This window comes from Panthera tigris (assembly GCF_018350195.1).
Source record: "Panthera tigris isolate Pti1 chromosome F3 unlocalized genomic scaffold, P.tigris_Pti1_mat1.1 chrF3_random_Un_scaffold_45, whole genome shotgun sequence".
NCBI classification, from domain to species: Eukaryota; Metazoa; Chordata; class Mammalia; order Carnivora; family Felidae; genus Panthera; species Panthera tigris.
This window is the reverse complement of record NW_024962182.1, coordinates 116,586-143,089: the sequence shown is the minus strand read 5'-3', so window position 1 is coordinate 143,089 and position 26,504 is coordinate 116,586. Positions and strand designations below refer to the sequence as shown.

General features: G+C 36.1%; 2 pseudogenes; both read left to right on the top strand.

Moving 5' to 3' along the window:
• Positions 1 to 1,452: 1,452 nt before the first annotated feature.
• LOC122236300 lies at positions 1,453 to 5,201 on the top strand (annotated as a pseudogene).
• Positions 5,202 to 20,881: 15,680 nt separating this feature from the next.
• On the top strand, positions 20,882 to 21,786 carry LOC102950721 (annotated as a pseudogene).
• The last annotated feature ends 4,718 nt before the right edge of the window (positions 21,787 to 26,504 follow it).

Genomic DNA, 26,504 nt, shown 5'->3' with positions numbered 1-26,504 from the left:
GGACAGGGTGTTCTGGAGCTTCCCTCTTGTCCCCAACTTTCATACTGAGACCTGAAGTTGTATGTCACTGCGTCCTGTGTGCAGGGCTGTAGACAGGTTAGTTATCAAACTGGGAGTATCCGTGGGAGAAGGCAGAAGGACCCTGACGATGGCTGGGCAGGTCTGTGATACCTCTGGGACAGCGGCTATTCAGTGCCTTTGCAGAAGAATGCAGATAAGATCAGGGATTGGCTGGCAGACCCATGCTCCATCTACCCTGTTGAGGTGCCCATGTGTCCAACCTCCCAGGAGGGCCACTCTGGACACAGGGAGAATGTGACCAATGGGGAGTCTCCAGAAACAAGGGCTTACCCTAGCCCTGTTTCTGCTCCTGCCCCCAGCCCTCCCACAGTTCCTGCCCCTGGCCTTGCTCCTGCCCCGTTGGTGCCACTGCCCCAGCCCCTGCCCCTGCCCTTGGTCCTGTTCTTGCCTTGCCCCTGCTCCTGCTCCTGCCTCTGCCTCGGTCCCTGCTCCTGCCCCTGTTCTTGCTCTTTCCCCTGACCTTTTCCCTGTCACTGCCCCCACCAGGATTCCAGAGACCTTGTGAGCCCCCACTGCCCCATGGGGACACCCAGTTGTAGGATGACACTTAGTTCAATCACCCAAGCCCAACACCCTAGCAGAGTGCTTCTTCCTCTCCCTATTTGTGCTTTCATCCCCTAGGATGTCCACATCCAAAACTTCATATCTCTAATGTGAGTACAATAGTTTATGTGTCAATTGTAGAAGAACGATTAATAATTATCTGATTTTAAAGTGAGATCATTCTGAATTATTAGGATAAGCCCAATGTAAATATGATGGTCCCTAAGTGTGGAAGGAGGAAGAAGAAAGGGTCACAATTCCTAATGGAAACCTCACCTGGACATTATTTTTCCCAAATGTTTGATTGACAATTCTTTCCCATTAACATAAAATATACAACAGTGCAACTATACAAACACTTGTGCATTCTTTTTATGACTATTAGTATTCTTGGTGCTGAATATGAGACAGGATAATGCAGAACAGAAAGTAAAAAAAGATGCATGTACCATAGCAGTGTGAGAAATGGATACATTATCTTGACATGAAGTTGAATATGTTGCGTGAAATCTATCTCTCCCTCTCTCTGTCTTTGCCCTCTTTCTCTCTCTCTCCCTAGTTAGTGATAAATAGGTGATGGATATAGATTGATAGATAGATAACATACAGATTTCAGATACGTATGTACATATGTAAAATACTCAAATTGGATGTACAAATAATGTTGAGAATGTATTTCTAAGACAACATAACTTTTCTGACAAATTGGAAGAAATACATTTGAGTAAAATAAAAGCTGTGATATGGTGATGAGTTTGACAACAATGTAAATGACAATGTTGTGAGGTCTTGTTTTTCATATACATAAAATGTTTTTTCTTGGTGCCTATGATAAACACATTTTCCATTTACATTACTATTAAACTATGCCAACTTTTACAAATAGGCATTATAATCAGCCAACCCAGTCCTCCTTCTCTTCCATACCTTCATACTCCTTCATCACAGGCCTAAACCCACTGACCTTATGATTGGTCACTTCGCCCATGTCCACATAACGAAACAATTCACTATACTGTTTATGATGTCCACAGATCTGATTGAAATATTAAACTTTTGGAATACTTTCAAGTGTAAGGCTTTATTCTGCAAAGACACTTGATCTGTCTATGAGCACCACCTGCCTCCTGAGCATCCTCTAGGCCATCATCATCATCATCCCCAGCACCTCCTGGTTGGTCAGATTTAAACAGAAATGCACAGGGGCGCCTGGGTGGCTCTGTTAAGTGTCTGGCTTCATCTCAGGTCATGATCTCATGGTCCATGAGTTCAAGCTCCACATCGGGTTCTGTGCTGACAGCTCAGAGCCTGGAGCCTGCTCCAGGTTCTGTGTTTCCCTCTCTCTCTTCCCCTCCCCTGCTCTTGCTCTGTCTCTGTCTCTCTCAAAAATAAATAAGGATTAAAAAATCTTTAACAGAAATTCACAAAGTACATCTTTCATTCTTTTATCATCCAATGGCTTCTGTTTGTCTCTCAATAATAACTGTATCTTCCATACTTCTGCTTCTAACGTGACCCAGAGGAATCTACTGCATGTCAGTAAATACTGTCCATTTTACCACATAAGCTCCATCATCAGGTGCTGTTTTTCATTTTGACATTATCCAGGGATTTTTTCTTCATGGGAGTCAGGCTGCTCTCAAGTGCATACATGGTGACCTTCTTGTCCAGGCATCAGAGGCAGTGCCAGCACCTTCACAGCACCAGCCTCTCCTCAAGAGTCTCCCCAAAGACAAGGGTCACCGAGACCGTCCTGTTGTTTGTGAGTTCCTTTGTGGCCATGTACTGGGTGAACGACATCATCTCCTTCTCCGCAACTCTGTTATGGACATAAGATAGAGTCATCCTGGATTTTCAGAAGCTTGTGTCCAATGTCTATCCCACTATCAGTGCATTGGTGTTAATTTGTTCTGATAAAAGAAAAAAAATGTGTTTCAAAAGTGTAGGAAAATGACAGTCAATTTACAATTATTTATTCATGAAGTAATTAACCTGAAAATTGGTTCTTTTCCTTTAATCAAATGTCAGATTATTTGTTTATGTAACATTTAAACTGTAGTTTTAATTTAAAGGTAATTTAAAATTATATTTTGGGGGGTACCTGGGTGGCTCAGTCAGTTGAGCATCGGCTTCAGCTCATGTTATGATCTCACACTTTGTGAGTTACAGCCCCATATTGGCCTCAGCTTCTGTCAGCCTGTCAGACTGCTAGCAAGGTGCAGTGTTTGGATATTCTGTCCCTCTGTCTTCCCCTTCCCAACTTGCGCTCTCCCCAAAATGAATAAATATTTATAAAAATAGTATCAGGAGTTCTGGGTGGCTCAGTGCGTGTTAGCATCTGATTCTTGATTTCCTCTCAGGTCATAATCTCATAGTTCATGTGTTCCCATTGGGCTATGTGCTGACAGTGCAGAGCCTGCTTAGAATTCTTTCTTTCCCTCTATCTGCCCCTCCCCACACTCTGGTGCTCTCTCTCTCTCTCTCTCAATATACATAAATTAGGGGCTCCTGGGTGACTCAGTGGCTTAAGAAGCCAACTTGGGCTCAGGTCATGATCTCATGTTCTATGAGTTCAAGCCCCACATCAGGCTCTCTGCTGACACCACAGGGCTTGCTTTGGATTCTGTGTCTCCTTCCGTCTCCCTCTCCTTCTCTCCTGATTGGGCTCTCTCTCCTCTCTCTCTCTCTCTCTCTCTCTCTCTCTCTCAAAAATAAACACTAAAAAGTTAAAATAAATAAACTTAAAAAATAAAAAATAAATAAAACAAAAAATATCTTAATTTATCTAAATATTTTTGAAACCTGTGATGTGAATGACCCTCCAGTTTGTTTAGTTTAGTATTCAGGAAGATTAGATATTCCTATGCATTTACAATTCCTTTTGAGTTTATTTTTGTGCATGGTGTAAGAAAGTGATCCAGTTTCATTTTGCTGCATTTCGCTGTACAGTTTTCTCAAAAACATTTGCTGAAGAGATTTTTTTTTAATCTTTATTTTTCAGAGAGAGAGAGACAGTGAACAAGTTTGGGAGGGGCACAGAGACTTAGAGACAGAATCTGAAGCAGGCTCTGGGCTCTGAGCTGGGCTCTGAGACCCTGATGTGGGGCTGGAACTCACGAAAGGTGAGATCATGACCTGAGCCAGTGTTAGATTCATAAACGACTGAGTCACTAAGGCACCCAGGACTGTTTTTTTCTTCCATTGGATAATCTTTCCTGCCTCTTTGACGATGAGCTTACTATATAGTTGAGGGTACATATCTGAGTGTTGTATTCAGTTTCAGTAATCAATCTGTTTTTGTTCCAGTACCATACTGTTTTCATGACTTCAGCTTTGGAATATAGCTTGAAATCCAGAATTGTAATGCCTCCAGTTTTATTTTTCAGGATTTCTTTCGCTATTCAGGGTCTTTTGTGGTTCCATACAAAGTAGGATTGTGTGATCTAACTCTGCATAGAATGCTGGTGGTATTTTGTTAAGGGTAGCATGAAATGTGTAGGTTGATTTGGGTAGTCGTTTTCAGATTGATTTGGATAGTATTGTTTAAAGTATACACCTCTTTAGTTAGGTTTATTCCTAAGAATCATATGTTTTCTGGTGCCATTGTAAATGGGGTTCATTCCTAGATTTATTTTTCTGTTGTTTTGTTATGTTGTATAGAATTGCAACAAATTTCTGCACATTGATTTTATATCTTGCAACTTTGCTAAATTTGTGGATTAGTTCTAAAAATTTTTTGGTGGATATCTTCTGTGTTTTGAATATAGAGTAGCATGTCATTTACACATAATGAAATTTTGATTTTTCCTTGCAAATTTGTATGCCCCTTATTTCTTTTTGTTGTCTGATTGCTGAGGTTAAGACTTCTACTACTTATTAATTAGTAATGGTGAGTGTGGGCATCCTTATCTTGTTCCTGACCATAGGAGAAAGGCTCTTGGCTTTTCCCCAATGAAGGTGAAATTAGCTGACGGTCTTTCATTCATTGTCTTTGTAATGTTGAGGTATGTTTCATCTACCCCTACTTTGTTGAGTTTTTTTTTTTTTTAATCAGGAATGGATGCTGTACTTTGTCAAATGCTTTTTGTGCATCTATTGACAAGTTCATATCATTTTTATTCTTTCTTTTATGAATGTGGTTCTGTCACATTGAATGATCTGCAAATATTGAACCAGCCCCTCAGTCCAGGAAAAAATCCCTGATCATGATGAATAATTCTTTTAATGTACACTTGAATTCAATTTTCTAGTATCTTGTTGAGAATTTTTCCATACATGTTAATCAGGGGTATTGGCCTGTAATTCTCCTTTTTAGTGGGGTCTTTGCCTGCCTTTGGAATCAAGGTCATATTGGCTTTATAGAATGAATTTGAAGTTTTAGTTCTGTGTCTATTTTTATGGAATAGTTTGAGAAGGATAGGATGCACTCTTCTTTAAATATATGGCAGTATTCCCCTGGGAATTTATCTGACCCAGAACTTTTATTTGTTGAGAATTTTTTGATACTGATTCAATTTCCTTGCTGGTTGTGGGTCTATTTAAATTTTCGATCTTTACCCTTTCAGTTTGCAAGTTGATAAGTGTCTAGGAATTTGTTCATTTCTTCCACATTGTCCAGTTTTTGGCATATACTTTTTCATAGTATACCCTTACAGCTACAACAACTTTGTTATAATTAACTTTAAACTTTATCCTTGTCATAACTGCATTTATGTTTCTGTATCATACACCATGGGTTACTTCAGTGGTGACTTTATCCTATAAACAACCAAAGAGACTGCATATGCATGACTTGTACTCTAAGACATTCTGTAAATATCAAAATTGCAGAGAAATGAAAAGATCAATGATTGCCCACCTTTACAAGAAGAAACAGTGTTGAATATTTGGAATACAGGGGACTTTTAGGACAACAGGGACACTGTGTATGATTCCAAAATGGTGCCTAGAAATAACTATCCATTTCTCAAAACCCACACAACGCGCAACACCAGAAGGGAACAATAATGTAAACTCTGGAATTTGGGTGATTATGATGTGCCAAAGTATGTTAATCAATTGTAACAAATTGTACTACTCCAGTAGAGGATGGGTATATGGAGGAGGCTTTGCATGTGTGGAAACAGAGTATATCTGTAGCTTTATCTCAAATTTTCTGCAAAAAAATAATTTGAAAATTTGAAATGTTTACAAAACATAAGATTAACTACATAAGCAAAGTGAACAAAAGTCTATTTGCACCACTTGCCACCTAATCATAAACAAGGTCATCAATGACAGTCCCAGAACTTTCTGGTTGCAAAACTAAAAAAAATCCACCATCTAGGAATATAAACTAAGAAAAAAATAGATCTATTAATGAATTCAAGAGCAGATTCTTTAAAAAGATTTTCAAAAATGATGAGGCAATTGGAAAATAGACAAAACTCAGAAATTGTGCTAGACTTCTCAAAAAAAGAGAAGACAACTAAGTGAAACCATAATGAATGGGGAGAAATAAGAACAGAGAACACACAAATGGAAATAATTATAAGATTATATTATTAAAATTATATGCAAACAAATTGAACACTACGGAATAAACGTATACATTATGAGAAACATATAATCTTCCAAACTGAATCAGGAAAAATATACAACATTTGAACAGACCAATAATTTGTAATAAAATTGAATCATTAAACAAAAAAATCTCCCAAAAAGCAAACTCCAGGGACTGCATTGAATGTGTAGATTGTTTAGGGTAACATAGATATTTTACCAATATTAGTCCTATCAATCCATGAGCATGGAATGCTTTTCCATTTCTTTGTGTCTTCTTCAATTTCTTTCATAAGGTTTCTATAATTTTCATAATACAGAACTTTTACCTCTTTAGTTAGGTTTATTCCCAGGTAACTTATGGGTTTTTTTTGGTGCAATTGTAAATGGGATTTATTCCTTGATTTCAATTTCTGATGCTTCATTATTGATGTATAGAAATTCAACCAATTGCTATACTTTGATTTTATGTCCTGTGACTTTGCTGAATTTATGTATCAGCTCTAGCCAATTTTCAGTGGATTTTTTTTTAGTTTTCCCTATAGAGTATCATGTCATCTGTGAAGAGACAGAGTTTGACTTTTCCTTGCTGATTTGGATCTTTTTGATTTCTTTTTGTTGTCTGATTCGGAGGCTAAGACTTCCAGTACAATATTGAACAACAATGGTGAGAATGGACATCCCTGCCATGTTAAGATCTTAGGGAGAATGCTCTTAGTTTTTCCCCTTTGAGGATGATATGAGCTGTGTGGCAGAAATGAACAACTCAGGAAACCACAGCTGTTGTTGAGGATGCAGATAAAGGGGAACTCCTTTGCACTTTTGGTGGGAATGTAAACTGGGGCAGTCACTCTGGAAAATAGTATGGAGCTACCTCAAAAAGTTAAAAATAGAACTCCTCTATGACGCAGCAATTGCACCACTAGGTACTTACCCAAAGGATACAAAATGCTGATTTGAATGGGACCATGCAGCCCAATGTCTATAGCAGTTCTATAAACTATAGCCAAATTATGGAAATAACTCAAATGTCCATCAACTGATGAATGGATAAAGATGTGATACACACACACACACACACACACACACACACACACAATGGAATGCTACCCGGTAAAAACATCTAACATTTTCCCCTTCCCCTCCCCCATGGTCTTGTATTAAGTTTCTCAGGATCCACATAAGAGTGAAAACATATGGTATCTGTCTTTCTCTGTATGACTTATTTCACTTAGGATAACACTTTCCAGTTACATCCACTTTGTTATAAAAGGCCCTATTTCATTCTTTCTCATTGCCAGGTAGTATCTCAACTATGATTTGTTTAAGTACACCTTCAGCCCCTTTTTCTCTCTCTTCTTCTTCTGGAATTTCTTTGATATGGATATTGTTCCATTTGATTGCATCACTTATTTCACTAATTCTCCCCTCTTGATCCTGGATATTTTTTTTATCTCTCTTTTTCTCAGCTTCCATTTTTCCATAATTCTACGTTCTATTTCATGTATTCTCTCCTCTGCCTCTACAATCCGTGCTATGGCCATCTCCATTTTATCTTGAACCTCATTTATAGCATTTTGTAACTCCTCGTGACTATTTTTTAGTACTCTGATATCTGTAGCTATAGATTCTCTGTTGTGCTCTATGCTTTTTTCAAGCCCAGTGATTAATTTTATGACTATTATTCTAAACACTTGTTCTGTTGCATTGCTTAAATCGGTTTTGATCAATTTGTTAGCTGTCACTACTTCCTGGAATTTCTTTTGAGGAGAATTCTTCCGTGTTGTAATTTTGGGTAGTCCTTGTGGTAGCTCCAAAGTACAGGGCATTTTCCTGTTGTTGTCCAAAGAAACTTGTGTTGGTGGGCGGGGCCACAGTCAGACCCGATATCTGCCACCAGCCCACTGCTGGGGCCACAGTCTGGCTGTTGTGTACTTTATCTTCCCTTTTCCCAAGGGAAGGACTCACTGTGGAGTGGTGTGGCCTCTGTCTGGGCTGCTTGTGCAGTGCCAGGCTTGTGGTGCTGCTTCTATGGAATCTGGCCCAGGGCATATTAGCCTGGGTGGATAAGCAAGTTGCACAGGGGCAGGAGGGGCAGGCTTAGCTAACTTTCCCATAGCTGGTGCCCTGTGGAAGGAGCTGTGTAGCTCTGTGAGAGGGCAGTCCTGTCAGAAGGTTGGATCCACAGAAGTCTAGTGTTGGGTGTTTGTGTGGTGCAAGCAAGTTCAGTGATGGGAACTGTTTCCCTTTGGAATTTCGGATGGGGGATAGAAGAGGGAAATGGAGCTTTCCAGCACCTTTGTTCCCCCAGAGTTCTGTACTTCTGGGCCTTAACAAGTCTCCATCCTGGCATCCTCTGGCCCTCCTTGCTCTCTGAGAGCAGAGATGTTGACTTTTAACATTCCAGAAGTTAAGTCCCACTGGCTGTCAGAACTCATGCAATCTGGCTCCTTCTCTTTTGCAAGCTAGACTTCAAGGGCTTTGTTTGCCCAGCAGGCTGCCCCTCCAAAGCCCAGGCTCCCTCCTACCAGTCAATGTAGCAAACACCTACTCTTTGCCCTTCCTACCATCTTCCAGTTTTAATACATACAGTATCATGTCATCTGCAAGTAGCGTAAGTTTGAATTTTTGCCGATTTAGGTGTCTTTTATTTCCTTTTTCTGTCTGATTACTGAGGCTAGGGCTTCCATTACTATGTAAAATTCCAACGGTGAGAGTGGACATCACTGTCTTATTTATGACTGTGGAGGAAAAGCTCTCAGTTTTTTCCTTCCCATTGACGATCAAGTTAGTTGTGAGTCTTTCATACATGATCTTTATACTGTGGAGTTATATTCCCCATACTCCTACATTATTGATGAATTTTCTCAAGAAATGACACAGCAGTTTGTATATATTTTTTCTACGTAGTTTTAGAGGACCATATAGTTCTTACCCATTTTTAATTCATATTGTACATCACGTTGAAATTTGTGAATATTGAACCACCATTTCAGTCCAGGGATAAATCCCACTTGAATGATTCTTTAAATGTACTGTTGGACGTCACTTGCCAGGGTCTTGTTGAGAATTCTTGCATCCATTTTCATTAGGGTTATTGCCCTGTATTATCTTTTTTAGTGGAGTATTTTCTGGTTTTGTATTCTTGCATTGAAAGGTAAAGATTGTCTTGTAGGATGAGTTTGGAAATTTCCTTCATTTATATTTTTTTGTGGGGGGAGCTGCTTGAGAAGAATGGACATTAACACTTCTTTTAATGTTTGGTGGAATTCCCCTGGAAAACCATCTGGCTGAGGACTTGTTTGCTTGGGGCGTGGGGTTGATTACGAATTCAGTTTCTTTGTTGGTTATAAGTGTATTCAAGCTTTTATTTCTTCCCGTTTCAGCTTTAGTAATTTGTATGTTTCTAGGAATTATCCAATAATTCCAGATTGCCCAACTGGTTGGCATTAATTTTTCATAATATCCTCTTACAATTTGTTGCATTTCTGTGTTGTTCATGGTAATCTCTTCTTGCTCATTCGTGATTCTACTTATTTGGTTCCTTTCTCTTTTAGTTTTAGAAGTCTGGACGAGGGCTTATGAATTTTACTAATTTATTCAAAGAAACACCTCCTGTTTCATTGATCTGTTCTACTGATTATTTTTCTTTTTTTCTCTATCATTTATTTTAGTATAATTTTTATTATTTCCATTTTTTCTTCTAGCTTTCAGATAAATTTGTCGTGCTTTTTCTAGCTCTATGAGGTGTAAATTATGGTTGTGTATTTGACCCTTTTCCTACTTCTTCAGGTAAGCCTATATTTCAAAACATTTCACTGTTATGATTATTTGCTCCATCCCAAATGTGGACTGTCATGTATTCATTATCATTTGTTTCCATGTATTTCTTCTTCTTTTTTTTTTTAATTTCCTGGTTGGCTCAGCCATTCTTTAGTAGGATGTTGTTTAGCCTTCATGTATTTGTGATCTTCCCAATGTTTTACTTGTGGTTGACTTCAAGTTATATACTGCTGTGGTTGGAAAATATGCATGGTACAATGGCAATATTTTGTACTTATTGAGGTAGTTTCTGACTAAGTATGTGATCTAATCTGGAGATTGTCCCATAAGCACTTGAAAAGAATGTGTATTATGATGTTATAGGATGGAATGTTCTGAATGTATCTGTTAAATCCATCTGGTCCTGTGTCTCTTTCAAACCCATTGTCACGTTGTTGACTTTCTCCTTAAATCATCTGTCCATTGTTGTAATTGGGGTGTTAAAGACTCGTATTGTATTATTATCAATATATATATATATATATATATATATATATATATATATATATATATATCTCAAAGGGTTCCTTTATGTTCGTTAGCAACTGTTTTATGGATTTTGTTTGTATCAAGTTGGGGCATAAGTATTTACAATTGTTAGATCTTGTCAGACCTCTTTATTATGATATAGTGAGGTTCTTCATCTCTTGTTACAGTCTTTTGCTTAAAATCTTGTTTCTTTGATAGAAATATTGCTACTCTGGCTTTGTCTTGACGTCCATTTGCGTGATAAATGCTCTCCAGCCCCTTACTTTCAATCTACAGGGGTCTTTAGGTATAAAAGCAGTCTTGTAGGCAACATATTGATGAGTGTTGTTTTTCTTATCCATTCTGACACTCTGTGACTTTTGATTGGAGCATGTAATCATTTTACATTCAGATTGATTATTGATACATATGAATTTAGTGTCATTTTATTATTTTGTCATTGCTTCTGGAGACTTTCTCTGTTTCATTCTAGTCTTCATTTCATTGGGTCTTTCTTCTTGAGTCCCCCTTTAATATTTCCTACAGGCTTGGTTTAATGGTCACCAACACCTTTCATGTTCTTTTTTTTTTGTCTGGGTAAGTCATTATCTCTCCTGATATTATGATCAACAGTCTTAGTGGATAAAGTATACTTGGCTGCATATTTTTTTCCCATTCAGGATGTTGAATGTACTATGCCACTACTTCTGGTCAGCCCAGTTTCTATGGAGAGGTCTTGTGCTAACCTCATTCATCTTCCCTTGTAAGATGCAGACTTCTTTTCTCTTGCTGCTTTCACAAAGTTTTCATTATGTCTATATTTTGCAAATTGTACTATAATATACTTTGAAGTTTGCCTGCTTTTGTGATTTTGATGGCACTTCTTTGTGCCTCTTGGATTTGGATGTCTCAGATGAGAGAAACCTTCATTTATAATTTCTTTCTCATGCAATTGTAAATGACATTTTTTTCTTTCTGCTACATCATAATGAATGCATGAAGTGCAACAGATACCTGTATGTTAGTTGTGAATTTTACAATTTTACTGAATTAATTTTCAGTTGTAATATGTTTAGGTGGATTCAATAAGGTTTGCATGCAAAATGTCATTTCCTAATTCCTAAACACCCACATTCTTCCAAAACTCAATCAGGAAGAAATAGAAAGCTTGAACAGACCCATAACCAGCGAAGAAATTTAATCAGTCATCAAAAATATCCCAACAAATAAGAGTCCAGGACCAGTTGGCTTCCCAGAGGAGTTCTACCAGACGTTTAAAGCAGAGATAATACCTATCCTTCTCAAGCTATTCAAAAAAATAGAAAGGGAAGGAAAACTTCCAGACTCATTCTATGAAGCCAGTATTACTGTGATTCCTAAACCAGACAGAGACCCAGTAAAAAAAGAGAACTACAGGCCAATATCCCTGATGAATATGGATGCAAAAATTGTCAATAAGATACTAGCAAATCGAATTCAACAGCATATAAAAATAATTATTCACAATGATCAAGTGGTATTCATTCCTGGGATGCAGGGCTGGTTCCACATTCGCAAATTAACCAATGTGATACATCACATTAATAAAAGAAAAGATAAGGACCATATGATCCTGTCAATCTATGCAGAAAAGGCCTTTGACAAAATTCAGCACCCTTTCTTAATAAAAACCCTTGAGAAAGTCGGGATAGAAGGAACATACTTAAACATCATAAAAGCCATTTATGAAAAGCCCACAGCTAACATCATCCTCAATGTGGAAAAACTGAGAGCTTTTTCCCTGAGATCAGGAACACGGCAGAGATGTCCCCTCTCACCGCTGTTGTTTAACATAGTGTTGGAAGTTCTAGCATCAGCAATCAGACAACAAAAGGAAATCAAAGGCATCAAAATTGGCAAAGATGAAGTTAAGCTTTCACTTTTGCGGATGACATGATATTATACATGGAAAATCTGATAGACTCCACCAGAAGTCTGCTAGAACTGATACATGAATTCAGCAAAGTTTCAGGATACAAAATCAATGTACAGAAATCAGTTGCATTCTTATAGACTAATAATGAAGCAACAGAAAGACAAATAAAGAAACTGATCCCATTCACAATTGCACCAAGAAGCATAAAATACCTAGGGATGAATCTAACCAAAGATGTAAAAGATCTGTATGCTGAAAACTATAGAAAGCTTATGAAGGAAATTGAAGAATACATAAAGAAAAGGAAAAATATTCAATGCTCATGGAATGGAAGAATAAATATTGTCAAAATATCAATATTACCCAAAGCTATCTACACATTCAGTGCAATCTCAATCAAAATTGCACCAGCATTCTTCTCGAAACTAGAACAAGCAATCCTAAAATTCATATGGAACCACAAAAGGCCCCAAATAGCCAAAGTAATTTTGAAGAAGAAGACCAAAGCAGGAGGCATCACAATCACAGACTTTAGCCTCTACTACAAAGCTGTAATCATCAAGACAGCATGGTATTGGCACAAAAAGAGACACATAGAGCAATGGAATAGAATAGATACCCCAGAACTAGACCCACAAATGTATGGCCAACTAATCTTTGACAAAGCAGGACAGAACATCCAATGGAAAAAAGACAGTCTCTTTAACAAATGATGCTGGGAGAGCTGGACAGCAACATGCAGAAGGTTGAAACTAGACCACTTTCTCACACCATTCACAAAAATAAACTCAAAATGGATAAAGGACCTGAATGTGAGACAGGAAACCATCAAAAGCCTAGAGGAGAAAGCAGGAAAAGACCTCTCTGACCTCAGTCGTAGCAATTTCTTACTTGACACATCCCCAAAGTCAAGGGAATTAAAAGCAAAAATGAACTACTGGGACCTTATGAAGATAAAAAGCTTCTGCACAGCAAAGGAAACAACCAAGAAAACTAAAAGACAACCAACGGAATGGGAAATATGTTTGCAAATGACATATCGGACAAAGGGCTAGTATCCAAAATCTATAAAGAGCTCACCAAACTCCACACCCGAAAAACAAATAACCCAGTGAAGAAATGGGCAGAAAACATGAATAGACACTTCTCTAAAGAAGACATCCAGATGGCCAACAGGCACATGAGAAGATGCTCAACGTCGCTCCTCATCAGGGAAATACAAATCAAAACCACACTCAGCTATCACCTCACACCAGTCAGAGTCGCCAAAATGAACAAATCAGGAGACTATAGATGCTGGTGAGGATGTGGAGAAACGGGAACCCCCTTGCACTGTTGATGGGAATGCAAATTGGTGCAGCCACTCTGGAAAACAGTGTGGATGTTCCTCAAAAAATGAAAAGTAGACCTACCCTATGACCCAGCAATAGCACTGCTAAGAATTTACCCAAGAGATACAGGAGTACTGATGCATAGGGGCACTTGTACCCCAATGTTTATAGCAGCACTCTCAAGAATAGCCAAATTATGGGAAGAACCTAAATGTCCATCAACTGATGAATGGATAAAGTAATTGTGGTTTATATACACAATGGAGTACTATGTGGCAATGAGAAAGAACGAAATATGGCCCTTTGTAGCAACATGGATGGAACTGGAGAGTGTTATGCTAAGTGAAATAAGCCATACAGAGAAAGACAGATACCATATGTTTTCACTCTTATGTGGATCCTGAGAAACTTAACAGAAACCTATGGGAGAGGGGAAGGGAAAAAAGAAAGAGGTTAGAGTGGGAGAGATCCAAAGCATAAGAGACTCTTAAAAACTGAGAACAAACTGAGGGTTGATGGGGGGGTGGGAGAAGCGGAGGGTGGTCGATGGGTATTGAGGAGGGCACCTTTTGGGATGAGCACTGGGTGGTGTTTGGAAACCAATTTGACAATAAACTTCATATATTGACAAAAATTAAAAAAAATAAATAAAATTCATGCCCTTTGCCAATTGTAAGTTTTCATTCTCCTTTACCAATTTGAAATACATGTCTATCTTTGTCTTCTGTTATTGCTATGTTTACCACGTTCAGTACTATCTTGAACAAAGGTGTTGAAAGTGGGTATTTTTTTTTCCCTGCTGATCTTACAGGAAGGGTTTTCATTTTTTCACTATTGAATATGATTTTAGCATGTTTTCCCCATATTTGAACCTTTAATATTGAGATATGTTCCTTCAAAAACCGCTTTCTGAGCCTTATTATAATGAATTAATGTTGTAGTTTGTCGAATGCTTTCTCTGCACCTACAGGGAGGATCCTATGGGTTTTACCCTGCATTGTTTTGATGACATTTATCAAGTAATTTTAATTGTGAATTTTCAACCACCCATGCATCACTACAAAAAATCACAGTAGAGGATGGATAATGATTTCTAAAATTTAATATTGAATATTGTTTGGTAAAATTTGTTGAGGAATTTCTGCATCTATATTCATCAGAGCCATTGGCCTATAGTTTTTGTTATTTTATATTTTAGTTTCTTTGTCTGGTTTTTGATATCTGCGTAGTAGTGGCCTTTATAATCGATTTGAAAGTTTTTCTTTATCTTCTATTTTGTTTTGGTTAATTTGAGAATAGTTGTTAATGCGTCTTTAAATAGTTGATAGAATTCACCTGTGAAGCCATTAGATTGTGGATTTTGATTTGATTTGTGTGCGTGTGTTTTGGTTACTGATTCAATTTCATTATAATAGCATGTTCAAACTGTCTATTTCCAGGAATTTATCTGTTCCTTCTGGTTTGTTGAGTTGTTACCATGTAATGTCTTTCTATATTATTTTATAATTCTTCTCATTTCTGTGTTTCTTCTGTCAGTTTAGTTTCTTTATTTCTGATTTTATTTATTTGAGTCTTCTCAAATAAATGTTTTGAGACTGGCTGTAGTTTTTCATTTATGATTGTTTTTTCAAAGAACAACCTCTTGATTTAAATTGTATTATTTTATTTTAGTGTTTTAGAAAGTTGATTTTTTTTAAATTTGAAAAACGGGAAATGCTGAGTCTATTATTTATTGCCTGGTACCTGCTTAGGTAGCAAGGGTTGTAGATGGAGACCACTCTTCATTGTCATGGTGAAATAAATCTTACATTTTTAAAGACTATGTGCCAACAGTGATTTTTATTCAAAGAAAAATGAGAATAAGGTATAGAGAATTTCAATATACTTTATGCTTCCACACATGCATGGCTTCCTCCAGAATCAGCATGCTCTACCAGAGTAGAACATTTTTTACAATAGATAAACCTACACTGACATGTTACAATCAACCAAAATCCATAGCTTGCATTATTTTTCATTCGTGGTGTTGCACATTTCTTTTGTCTTTGAAAACATGGTATGTTAAGTAGTACGTACCATTATAGAATGACACAGAGTATTCTCATTGTCCAAAAAGTCCTCTCTTTTATAAATACTCCTCCCTCTCTATTTTTTCAACCATTCATGTTATTATTTTCTCTGCACTTTCACTTTTTCCAGAAAGTCTTATAGTTGGAATCATACTGATGCATAATTGTTATTGGTTTATAAAAGAAGAAGTCATTAATCAAATACCGAATTAGTTGCTTGATAAAGAAAATGGACCACAAAAACAACAATCATTGTAAGGATTAAGGTTAAACTTAACAATAAAAAGTTGCTGTGGGTAGGTATTATTAAAGCAAACATTCTGTAAGTCTCTAGAATTGTTTCCTTGGTGCAGCGTGTGTGAAATAAAGAAACTTATAAAAAGAAACAACTGAGGAAAAGGATTGGGAGTGACAGAATACACCACCGCAGGAGACTACAATTCTAAGTCAAATAGACATTGTGGCAAGGAGAGTGTATATCTCAACCTTAAGTGATGCTTGAATGTAGATTCACTTTTTATGTTTACTAAGTGCATCTGGCCAAGCTGGTGGAGGATTAGATTGTGAGAAGTCAGGTTACAATTTTCACACCATGCAGATGTCCTGTAATACTACTGAGTTCCCTCTACAAATGATAACTTCAAGGGAGGTGGGATGGCACAATTTGTTAAGAGTCTCTTGATTTCAGCTTTGGTCATGATCTCGTGTTTGTGAGATTGAGCCTTGAACCAGGTTCTCTCTGCTGACAATGCAGAGACTGCTTAGGATTCTCTATCTTCCTCTCGCCCACCGGCTCAACACTCTCTATATCTCTCAAATAAACATTAAAAAATCATTACTGCACCCAAGTGAAGTGGAGGAGACACTATTCATTCCCAAATGGTATCACTTAGCTGTGATCCTGAGACTAATTTAGAACACGTGTGAAGTCTTCTGAACACTCTTGAATCATCAGAGATACACTGGGCAATATGACATGGTGTTCTGCTCATTTGAAGTTCATGTTATGCAAAGACTTTGGGTTTTTTGACAGATATTGAGACCACAAAACTCCTAGAAAGGTTACCTAGAGAAATGAACTTATGTTGTAGAAAAGTTTGAAACCCAGTTGTTTCTCACTATTCCCCAGGAATTAGACAATTTCAGTTTTCCCTGTTGTGTCCGTACTTCCTAAAAACCCCAAAGTTAGGCATGCCCTGCTTCGACAGGTGACGTGACATATGTGGGCACTGGGGAGATGAGCTGTGGACAACCATTACTTATAACCTCTTTTTGTAGTCCCATTTCCCACAATCTGACTCTAAAGTCTCATTCGTGTAGGTGAGTGTTTCTAAGCTTCATTAACAGTGAGTTTTCAAGACTCAGATGGGAGGTGAGATGAGGCAGGATTGTGTGTGTGTGTGTGTGTGTGTGTGTGTGTGTGTTAAAGTATTAGAATTCTCTTCTCATAGTTTCAGTCTTTTATTGAACTATAAGTAACATCAGTTTATGTTTCCAGATTAAAGGTGAATTTAAGTAATGTTATTAGAGTATAAACTTATAGATATATACAATAATATTTGTGTTTTCCTGATGTTCCATTCAAATTTGAATGCTTTTCACTTTTTCTCACTATGCTTTTCCCCAGTATTTCTGAAAATTAAATGCCTTAAAAGAACGATATCTTTGTCAGCAATCATTGTTTTCCTCTTAGTTCTGTACTAATTTCAGATGCTTTTCAGTTATTCAAAGGTATCTGGTGACTAAAATACATAATATTTTGGTATTGACACATTTTTCCAAAAACATTTTCATGGAACTCATCTATGTAGTGTTGTTTTTTTCTTTTTGAAATTGTCAACTCCGTTTCTCATGGTGCCACTATCACCACTGAACCAACCAACTTACTTGCACCTTTTCACTTGCAATTCTCATAATGACTTTATGCTATCAATAACTAGTCATATGTATTGCAATTTTAATAGAATATAGTAAAATTAGTTGGGGATATGATGTTATAGACTAATACAATAATAAAATAGAAGGTAGGATGTGCTTCGTCATTTTGATGATATATTGTGTGTGGACAAGTCTGGAAAGAACTGTGTAAATATAAGATATATTAAATACAACTCTCAATGCAAGATTTTCTATACCACTGAGGAAATACATTTTTTTCATACTTATTTCCTCTTTATAACATAAAATCTAATGAGAAATATAACTTGTGTTTTTATAAATGAATTCTTTTTCATTACCCCTTAAGTTTTCAGACATTTTATTTCATTCCAAAAAAAAAAAAAAAAAAAAACTTGTGATGAGTGTTTGTGCCAGGTTTGTTTAATGGTGACATTTATCCACTATTATCTATGGGTATAATGATACATAATTTGGCCTTAAGAATTGAAAGTGCCCTCAAGTTACAGCATACAAATTAGAAGGAACTTCATATGCATAATCTGTCTTCTGGCACAATTCAGGGTTTTCACCTTCAGCACCAAACTTGTTGTCTCTTAGACAGAGTGCTGAGATGTGTATTTAGGTTTATAAGTTTTCAACATTTTAGCCAGGTCCATGTTCCCCTTTACCTATTCACCATTCTATGAAAACTACATTTTTATATCTCATTTCTCAAGATATAGTCTATATTTTCCCTATTCCATGATTTTTCCTTAGTAGGGTTGCCAGATTTACTGAATATAAGCACATGATGCAGAAATTGAAACTCAGAAAGGTGGCGATGACTTTTATGGACCACTATGAAATACTTGTATATTTACATGTAATATGTGTAGGCAATAGTTGGGATATACATCTACTAAAGTAATTATTCATCACTGATTGATAATGAAATTTAACTGAATATCTAGCACTTTATTCCCTGACTCAAATCTATGAGGAACATAGTACTTTCTTGTCCAGGCTCATACAAAAATTATCAAGAGTGTCGCCGGATGAAGAAAAAACATTATTTATTTGTTCACCAGGAGTATGCCTTCAGTATGTGATAGATATTTACAGAAAGCAGACATGAATTAGAGGAGACCAGACATATATACCATAAGCTGGTCGAATAAAATATTAATATTTTCCATATCATTTTATTGAATATATTTTACTATATCTTTTTAGGACATGGCTTGTGATATATGTCGTATATCTTTAAATGATTCAAATATACACTTCTTAAATAATTACACCTTTATGTTAGTGGGCAACATGCTAATGTTTTAGTGAGACTCGACTGTGATCCCCCAGATTTGTATATAATTGTGCCTTTAAGCAAATATCATCCTAGTCCTCAGGGTGACAGCAGACCCCAAGTGTTCTGTGGGTACAGATATATGTTTGTAGAAACTATTGTACTATTGTAGTTTTTTGTTTGTTTCTTTCTTTATGATATTGAAGGTAAATTTTCTTTACATAATAAAAGGTAATAAAATTTTGGAAAAATAGTCACAGATATTTAATCAAATGTACAATCACTTCATAAAAAACACATATATCAGGTGATTAAGAGCAATGTTTTACTTCAGCAAAGACATTCTGAGTTTCAGTCAAGAACACTTAATCTCAAAATTTCTTCATTGAAGACAAAACGTAGCTCTCTTTCCTTTCAAGAGAAGAACAAATAGAATAAGTACTACAGCTAAATATTTCAAGCCTTGGATCACATTAATTGGGTAAAATAATTATGACTGCATACAGGGCAAATAACATGAGAAAATAATTGCAAAACTGTTCATTGACATTTTACAAAGATTTTGATATTGGAAATGTTCTGATGAGGCATGAATATAAGCATTTTTATGGGACCATTTTTGAAATTGTTTATTTATTTTGAGGGAGTGGGATCTGCAGAGAGAGAGTTAGAGAGAAAATACTAAGTAGCTTCTGAGCTGTCAGTGCAGAGGTTGACACAGGGATCAATTTTATGACAATGAGATCATGAATTGAGCTGAAGTCAATAGTCAAACCCTTAACCGATTCAGACACCCAGGCTCCCCTATTGAAGAATTTTTAATGGAATGAGAGTATATCCTTTTATTAAATAAAATTCCCAGAATAGATATCCATATAAGCATTTTGACACAAATTTGTGGATGTCATAAATTGGAAAATTGTGTGTTGTCTTCTTGTACTCTTGAAAATTTAGAGCTGGCATTCAGCAATTTCTTACTGATATAAAAAGAGATTATAGAAGGAATCATTGTGAATGAAAAAAAAAGTAATGATCTATGTTCATGTTGAATAAATTTTGTTAATATGATTTGTAATAAAATAATATTTCTATCCCCTGGGATGACTATATCCAAATCCTCATATCCCTGATATAAATACATTAGGTTGTGTGACAATGAGAATTAATGTCGTAGATAGAAGGATGATTAATAAGTATGTGATTTTAAGTTGAGATTATGCTGAGTTATCAGAATAAGCCAAATGTAATCACGATGGTATCTAAATGTGGAAGTATGAAGAAGAGAAATTGTGAAAGTTTCATGGTATGTGAAGGAAAACTCACCTGGGCATTACATTTTTGCAATTGTTTGTTTGGTAATTCTTTCCCTGTTAGTATAAAATGTATATCACTTCAACTATACAAACACCTATGCATACTTTATATAGATATTGGCATTCTTAATGCTAGATATGAGACAGTATAAGGCAGAACAGGAAAGCAAAGCTTTCTACAAAAGAGTATAGGGAATGGTACATTATCCTGGCATGAAGAGTATAGAGAATGTGTACATTATCCTTGCATGAATATCTATATGAGATATCTCTCTCTCCTTCCTATATTTCCTTCTTTCTCCCTATTTAGATAATACATATATTATAGATGACAGATAGATACATAGATAGATAGATAGATAGATAGATACTAGATAGATATGAATGTGTATAATATATGCCTACAGTTAGAATTGGTATACAAAAACTTTTGATACTGTATTTCTAAGACTTTTATGACATACGTTTAATGATTAATTGGGTGAAATAAAAATTGTGTTGGGTTGATGGTTTTGATCACAAAGTGAATGGCATTGATGATGTAAGGTCTAATTCTTTAAGATACAAAAAAAGTATATATTTTCTTGGCCACTGTGATGATGACATCTTCCATTTATATGACTATTAAGATACGAGGATTTTTACAACTTGGTATTGCAATTTTTGTCACTACCTTCTTCCTTCTCTTCCATATCTTCACACTCCTTCTGGATTACAGGCCTAAATCTTCTGACATGATCATCTGTCTCTTGGCCCTTGTCCACATAATGAAACTCTTCACTGAACGGTTTCTGTTGTCTACAGACCTGTTTGAAGTTCTGAACTTTCTGAATGATTTCAAAAGTAAGGCTTTATTCTTCATAATCACAGTGTCACGAAGAATCTCCGTGAGCAACACCTGCCTCCTTACCATCCTCCAGGCCATCATCATCAGCCCCAGCACCTTCTGGTTGGCCAGGTTTAAACATAAGTACACAAAGTACATCTTCTGTGCTTTTATCAACTTATGGTTTCTTAGTTTGTCTCTAAATAGTAACTGCCTCTTGTTTACTGCTGCTTCTAATGTGACCCAGAGCAATCTACAGCATGTCTGTAAATACTGCTCATTTTCTCACATAAATGCCATCATCAGGAAAGAGTTTTTCACTTTTTTTTTTTATTATCCAGAGATGTTTTCTTTATAGGAGTCATGCTGCTCTCAAGTGCATACATGGTCATTCTCTTGTCCAGACCTCAGAGGCAGTGTCAGAACCTTCACAACACCAGCCTGTCTTCAATAGTCTCCTCAGAGACAAGGGCTACCAAGACCATTCTGTTGTTGGTGAGTTGCTGTGTTATTTACTGGGTGGATGTCATCATCTCCTCCTCAAGTCTGTTATGGACATATGACCCTGTCACCCTGGATTTCCAGAAGCTTGTGCCCAATGTATATGCCGCTGTCAGTGCATTGGTAATAACAGGTTCTGATAAAAAAGTAAAAAATGTGTTTCAAAAGTGTTGGAAAATTATAATCAAGTTATAACTGCTTATTCATGAAATAGTTATTGAAAAAATGATTGTTTTTATTTTATTCAAATGATAGAGTATTTATTTATATAACATTTAAAAATTAATTTTAATTTAAATGTAATTTAAAAGTATATTTTACTTTTTCTAAATATTTTTGAAACCTGTGATGGCAAGGACAGTCCAGTTGCTAGTTTAGTATCAAGAAAGATTCGATATTCCCATGTGTTTACAAGTTCCTTTATCTTTCATTTTATTTCTCAAACTCACTTCAGGAAAATTTTCTCTTTATACAGGAAAATGGTACCCTAAGCACTACTATTATACTTTAGTTCAATGTTAGTGTTCCCTATTGATAATGCAATATTCTTAAATTCAATTACACTTCTTACTTCAAGACATTTAGCTACACAACTAATTTTAACTGAGCAACAGTTTCTCCCTGCACTTTCTACTTATTTCTCTGTGTTTTCTGAGTTCTGGCTTCTGTTAAGACGGCAGAGATTGTACTCTCACCTCTGTAGTTTTTTCTATTTTATTTCTCTCATTTTATTACACGGCATTTCTGTTTTGTAACATCATGCCTAGGTTTAAAATGAGAAATTTATTTATTTTTACTTTTTAACTTAATTTAATTTTTGAGTGAGAGAGAACAAGGGGTGGGGTTGGGCGGGCAGAGAGTGGGGAGATAGCATCCCAAGCAGGCTCCGTATTGTCAACGCAGATCATGATGCAGGGCTTGAAACCTTGAATTGTGAGATTCTGATCTGAGTTGAAATCAAGAGTCAGACACTTAACCAACTGAACCATCCAGGCGCCCCTGAAATTAGAACTGTATTAATCACCATTTCTTTAATTTTACTTGATTATTTTGTATACTCTAGTGAAACTATTAAAATGTTTGTTAATTCTTCCCATTCCGATCTTCATTTATCTGTTGTGACAATTGCATTCTCTCTCTCTTTTTTTTATTTTTTTTTACTGTTTATTTATTATTGAGAGCGAGGGAGAGAGAGTGAGCACAAGCAGGGGAGGGGCAAGAGAGAAAAAGAGACAGAGACAGAGAATCTGAAGCAGGCTTCGCACTGTCAGCACAAAGCCTGACGTGGGACTCAAACCTATGAGCCCGAGATCATGACCTGAGCTGAAGTTAGATGTTCAACCACCTGAGCCACCCAGGCGCCCCAACAATTGTATTCTCTATAAATTATCTTACTTTAATGTCCTTGGCTGCAATATTTTTGCTCAATATTCTAGCTTATTATTTTTCAAATCACCTCAGACTAATGTAATATTTAACAAAAATATTGTGTACTAAATTGTGTCATTTTATTTTTCAAGATGTAATATAATATAAGCCTAATATAATAGGCTCCTTTTTAATATATTTGACTATTGTATAGTTTCTCACTCTTTCCACATTACTTTGATTTCCTATTTTTCCTGCCTTTACTTAACTATTTTAAACATACTGCCAATATCTTTATTGTGTGACATGTAATTTCTTCTCCCTTTTACTCAATACCTTATTCAATGGTGTCTTTCACCCTTTCTAATTCCCTTACAAAATTTGGGAAATATCAAAGTGGATATCCAGTCACTTTGTTTCCTTTTTGTACCAATCATCCTGAGGGCAAGTTGGAGTACCAAACAAGTTTGAAATCCTTGTGGTCAGCCAGGATCTGTATGAAGAGTTGTCTTTTTATTTTGATTAATACTTTTGATGTATAAATGACTTTGTCTATAGACAGACACAAGAAAAGATGCTCAACATCACTGACAACCAAGGGAATATGAACAAAACCAAAAGAATTCCCATGTCACAGTTGTCAGAATGACTAAAATCAACAACACAAGAAACATCATATGTTGGTGAGGATATGAAGGATGAAGAACCGTTTTTGCCCTATTGGTGGGAATAGAAATGGGTGTAGCACATTTGAAAATAGTACAGAGGTTTCTCAAAAAGTAAATATATAAAACTGCCCTATACCCAGCAATTCAACTACTGGGTATTTACCCAAAGGGTAAACAAATGCTGATACAAAGGTGTGCATGTACCTCAATATTTATAAGTACCCCAATGTTAATAACACAGTCATCTACAAATACCTGAATTATGAAATCAGCCAAGATATCCATTGAATGATTATAAACATACACACACAAAAAGTACCCCCCACACACACACACTGGAATATTACTCAGACATAAAATCAACAAAATCTTGCCATTTGTAAGCCATAGATGGAGCAAGAGTTTATTATGCTTAGCAAAATAACTCATAGACATATACCACATGATTTCACTCATATGGGGAATTTAAGAAACAAACCAAATGAACAAAGAAAGAAAAAGAGAGAGGGGAACCAAGAAACAGATTCTTACCTACAAGAGAACTCACAGATAGTTATCAGAGGGGAGGTGGGGAGGATGGGTTAAATGGATGATGGGGATCAAGGATTGCACTTGTCATTAGCTGTAGGTTATATATGTAATTGTGAAATCATCATACTTACACCTGAAATTATAGTACACTGTAAGTTAATTAACTGGAATTAAAATAAAATATTAAAATAAGTTACATGGTGATTAATGAAACAATTTTAGCTGTAGTGGACAATTTCCGCCACAAGCACAGAATGCTGTTAAGGTAACTTCCCTTTAATGTCACTGAAGTATGTAACAGAATTCATTTTGCAGTGAACTGTCAAAAAAGGTCCTTGCTATGTGCTTTGAAACAGTTATGGGTTTTAAAAAGATATGTATCAATGACCAATCTTGCTATTGATCAATTGATAAAGCAATATATTTTAATTCTACTAGTAAAACATCAACACATGCAGTAACACTAGTAACACACCAACACATACATGACACATAAACATGAAAAAGAAAACACAAAACCATAAAAAAGCAAATAAATTTAGCATGTTATAAAATGGAGTGTTCCTTGAATAAAGCCTAACATTAACTTAGATAGGTTTTGTAGGATTTCATGTCTACCCACCATAGACAGACACATTATAGAACTGTCATGATTCTGTTAGGTTTTGATGACCTTCAGAAAGGGGTTCTTCTGTGCCTTCCGTGCCACCAGTGGTTCCTTATGTATGTGGTCAACATCAAATTCCCTACTTAGAGCATGTCAGACTCAACTGAATTATAAATACAAAATGCTTAGTACCCACCAGCGTTCTGAAGCCAATTGTTCACAATGGACCATTGGTAACGTTACGATACTCAACAATGTGGCTATTTCATTTCAATTTGCAACCATTCAAATAAAAGGGATTTACAAACACTTCAAAAATTTTGTCATAAGGATTCGAATGCCTACATTTCCATATAATTCAAATAACAGTTTCAAGTAAAAGAGATGTCAGTTTCTTTGCATATAATCCTATGTTGTTGTCAATGCTAGGCACCCATGGATCGTCATTTAAGTAAACGATGATGAGGTTTTCCACCCAGGTCACCTGATTTATTAGTACAACCCTTCCCTTATTTAAACCTAGCCCAGGAAATCATGGTTTATTTGTTTTTGCTTATTTGTTTGTGTTTGTTTTGTTTTCATTTTCTTAAATGTAAGCCAAACATATTTAGTAAATATGTTATAATGATATTTCTGTTTCCTATACAGACTGAAGAATAGATGTTTTAAATTCAATCTATTTGGATTTTAATCCAGCTTTCTTTGATTTTGAATCCTATTAATACTGTTTCTCAACAGTCTTTCCAACACTTGTTATTTCTTGTCTTTTGTGGTGAAAGCTGTTGTGACAGGTGGGAGGTGATAGCTCTTTGTGGGGCAGATTGTTATTTTCCTGATAATTAGTGTTTCAGCACTTTCCATGTTTTCATTGGATGGATTATTGTTTTGCTATTGAGTTGTGTAAGTTGTTTTATTTTTATATTTTATATACTAGTCCCTTTTTCAGATTATGATTTGCAAGTATTTTCTCTCTTTCAACAGGTTTCTTTTCATTTTAATTGATGGTTTATTTTGGTGTGCAGAACTTTGTAGTTAGATGTAGTACCACTTGATTATTTTTACATTTATTTCCTTTACTTTTGGGGTCAAATCCTGACCCCCCAAAAAATTCACCATAAAGACTGATGTCAAGATGCTTTTTACCTATGTTTTATTGTGGCAGTTTTATGGTTTCAAGTCTTATGTTTCACTCCTTAACACATTAAAGTGACTTTTGCATGTGGTTGAAGTAAGGGTCACAGGTTAATTTTTTTCATGTGCCTGTTTGTTCTTCCAGCACCATTTATTGAAGAGACTGTCCTTTCCTCATCGTGTGTCCTTGGCTCCTTTGTTGTAAATTCATTAACTATGTGTACATGGGTTCATTTCTATTCTCTCCATTCTCCTCCATTGATCCATGGACTTATTTTTATACCAGTACCATGATGTTTTGTGTACTATCTCTTTGTAATTGGAGTTTCTTTTTTATTATTTTGATACGAGTTATTTTATGAGTAGAAAATGGATTTTAGTAAGTGGCACAGCTGCAGGTTGTCTCCTTAGCGATGTCCATGCCAGCTCACAAATGGGAGTTAGGCTCAGAGAAGGAGAGTCAGTCCTCTGTGCAGATAAAGTAACTTCTAACTGCAGCCACTTTCCCCACATCTTAAATCCTGGTCATGTGAGTATTATGCTGTGTATAAAAACACAGTTGAACATGAATATAGCTTACAATGGTTGTGTGATTCAGGATGTGTGGC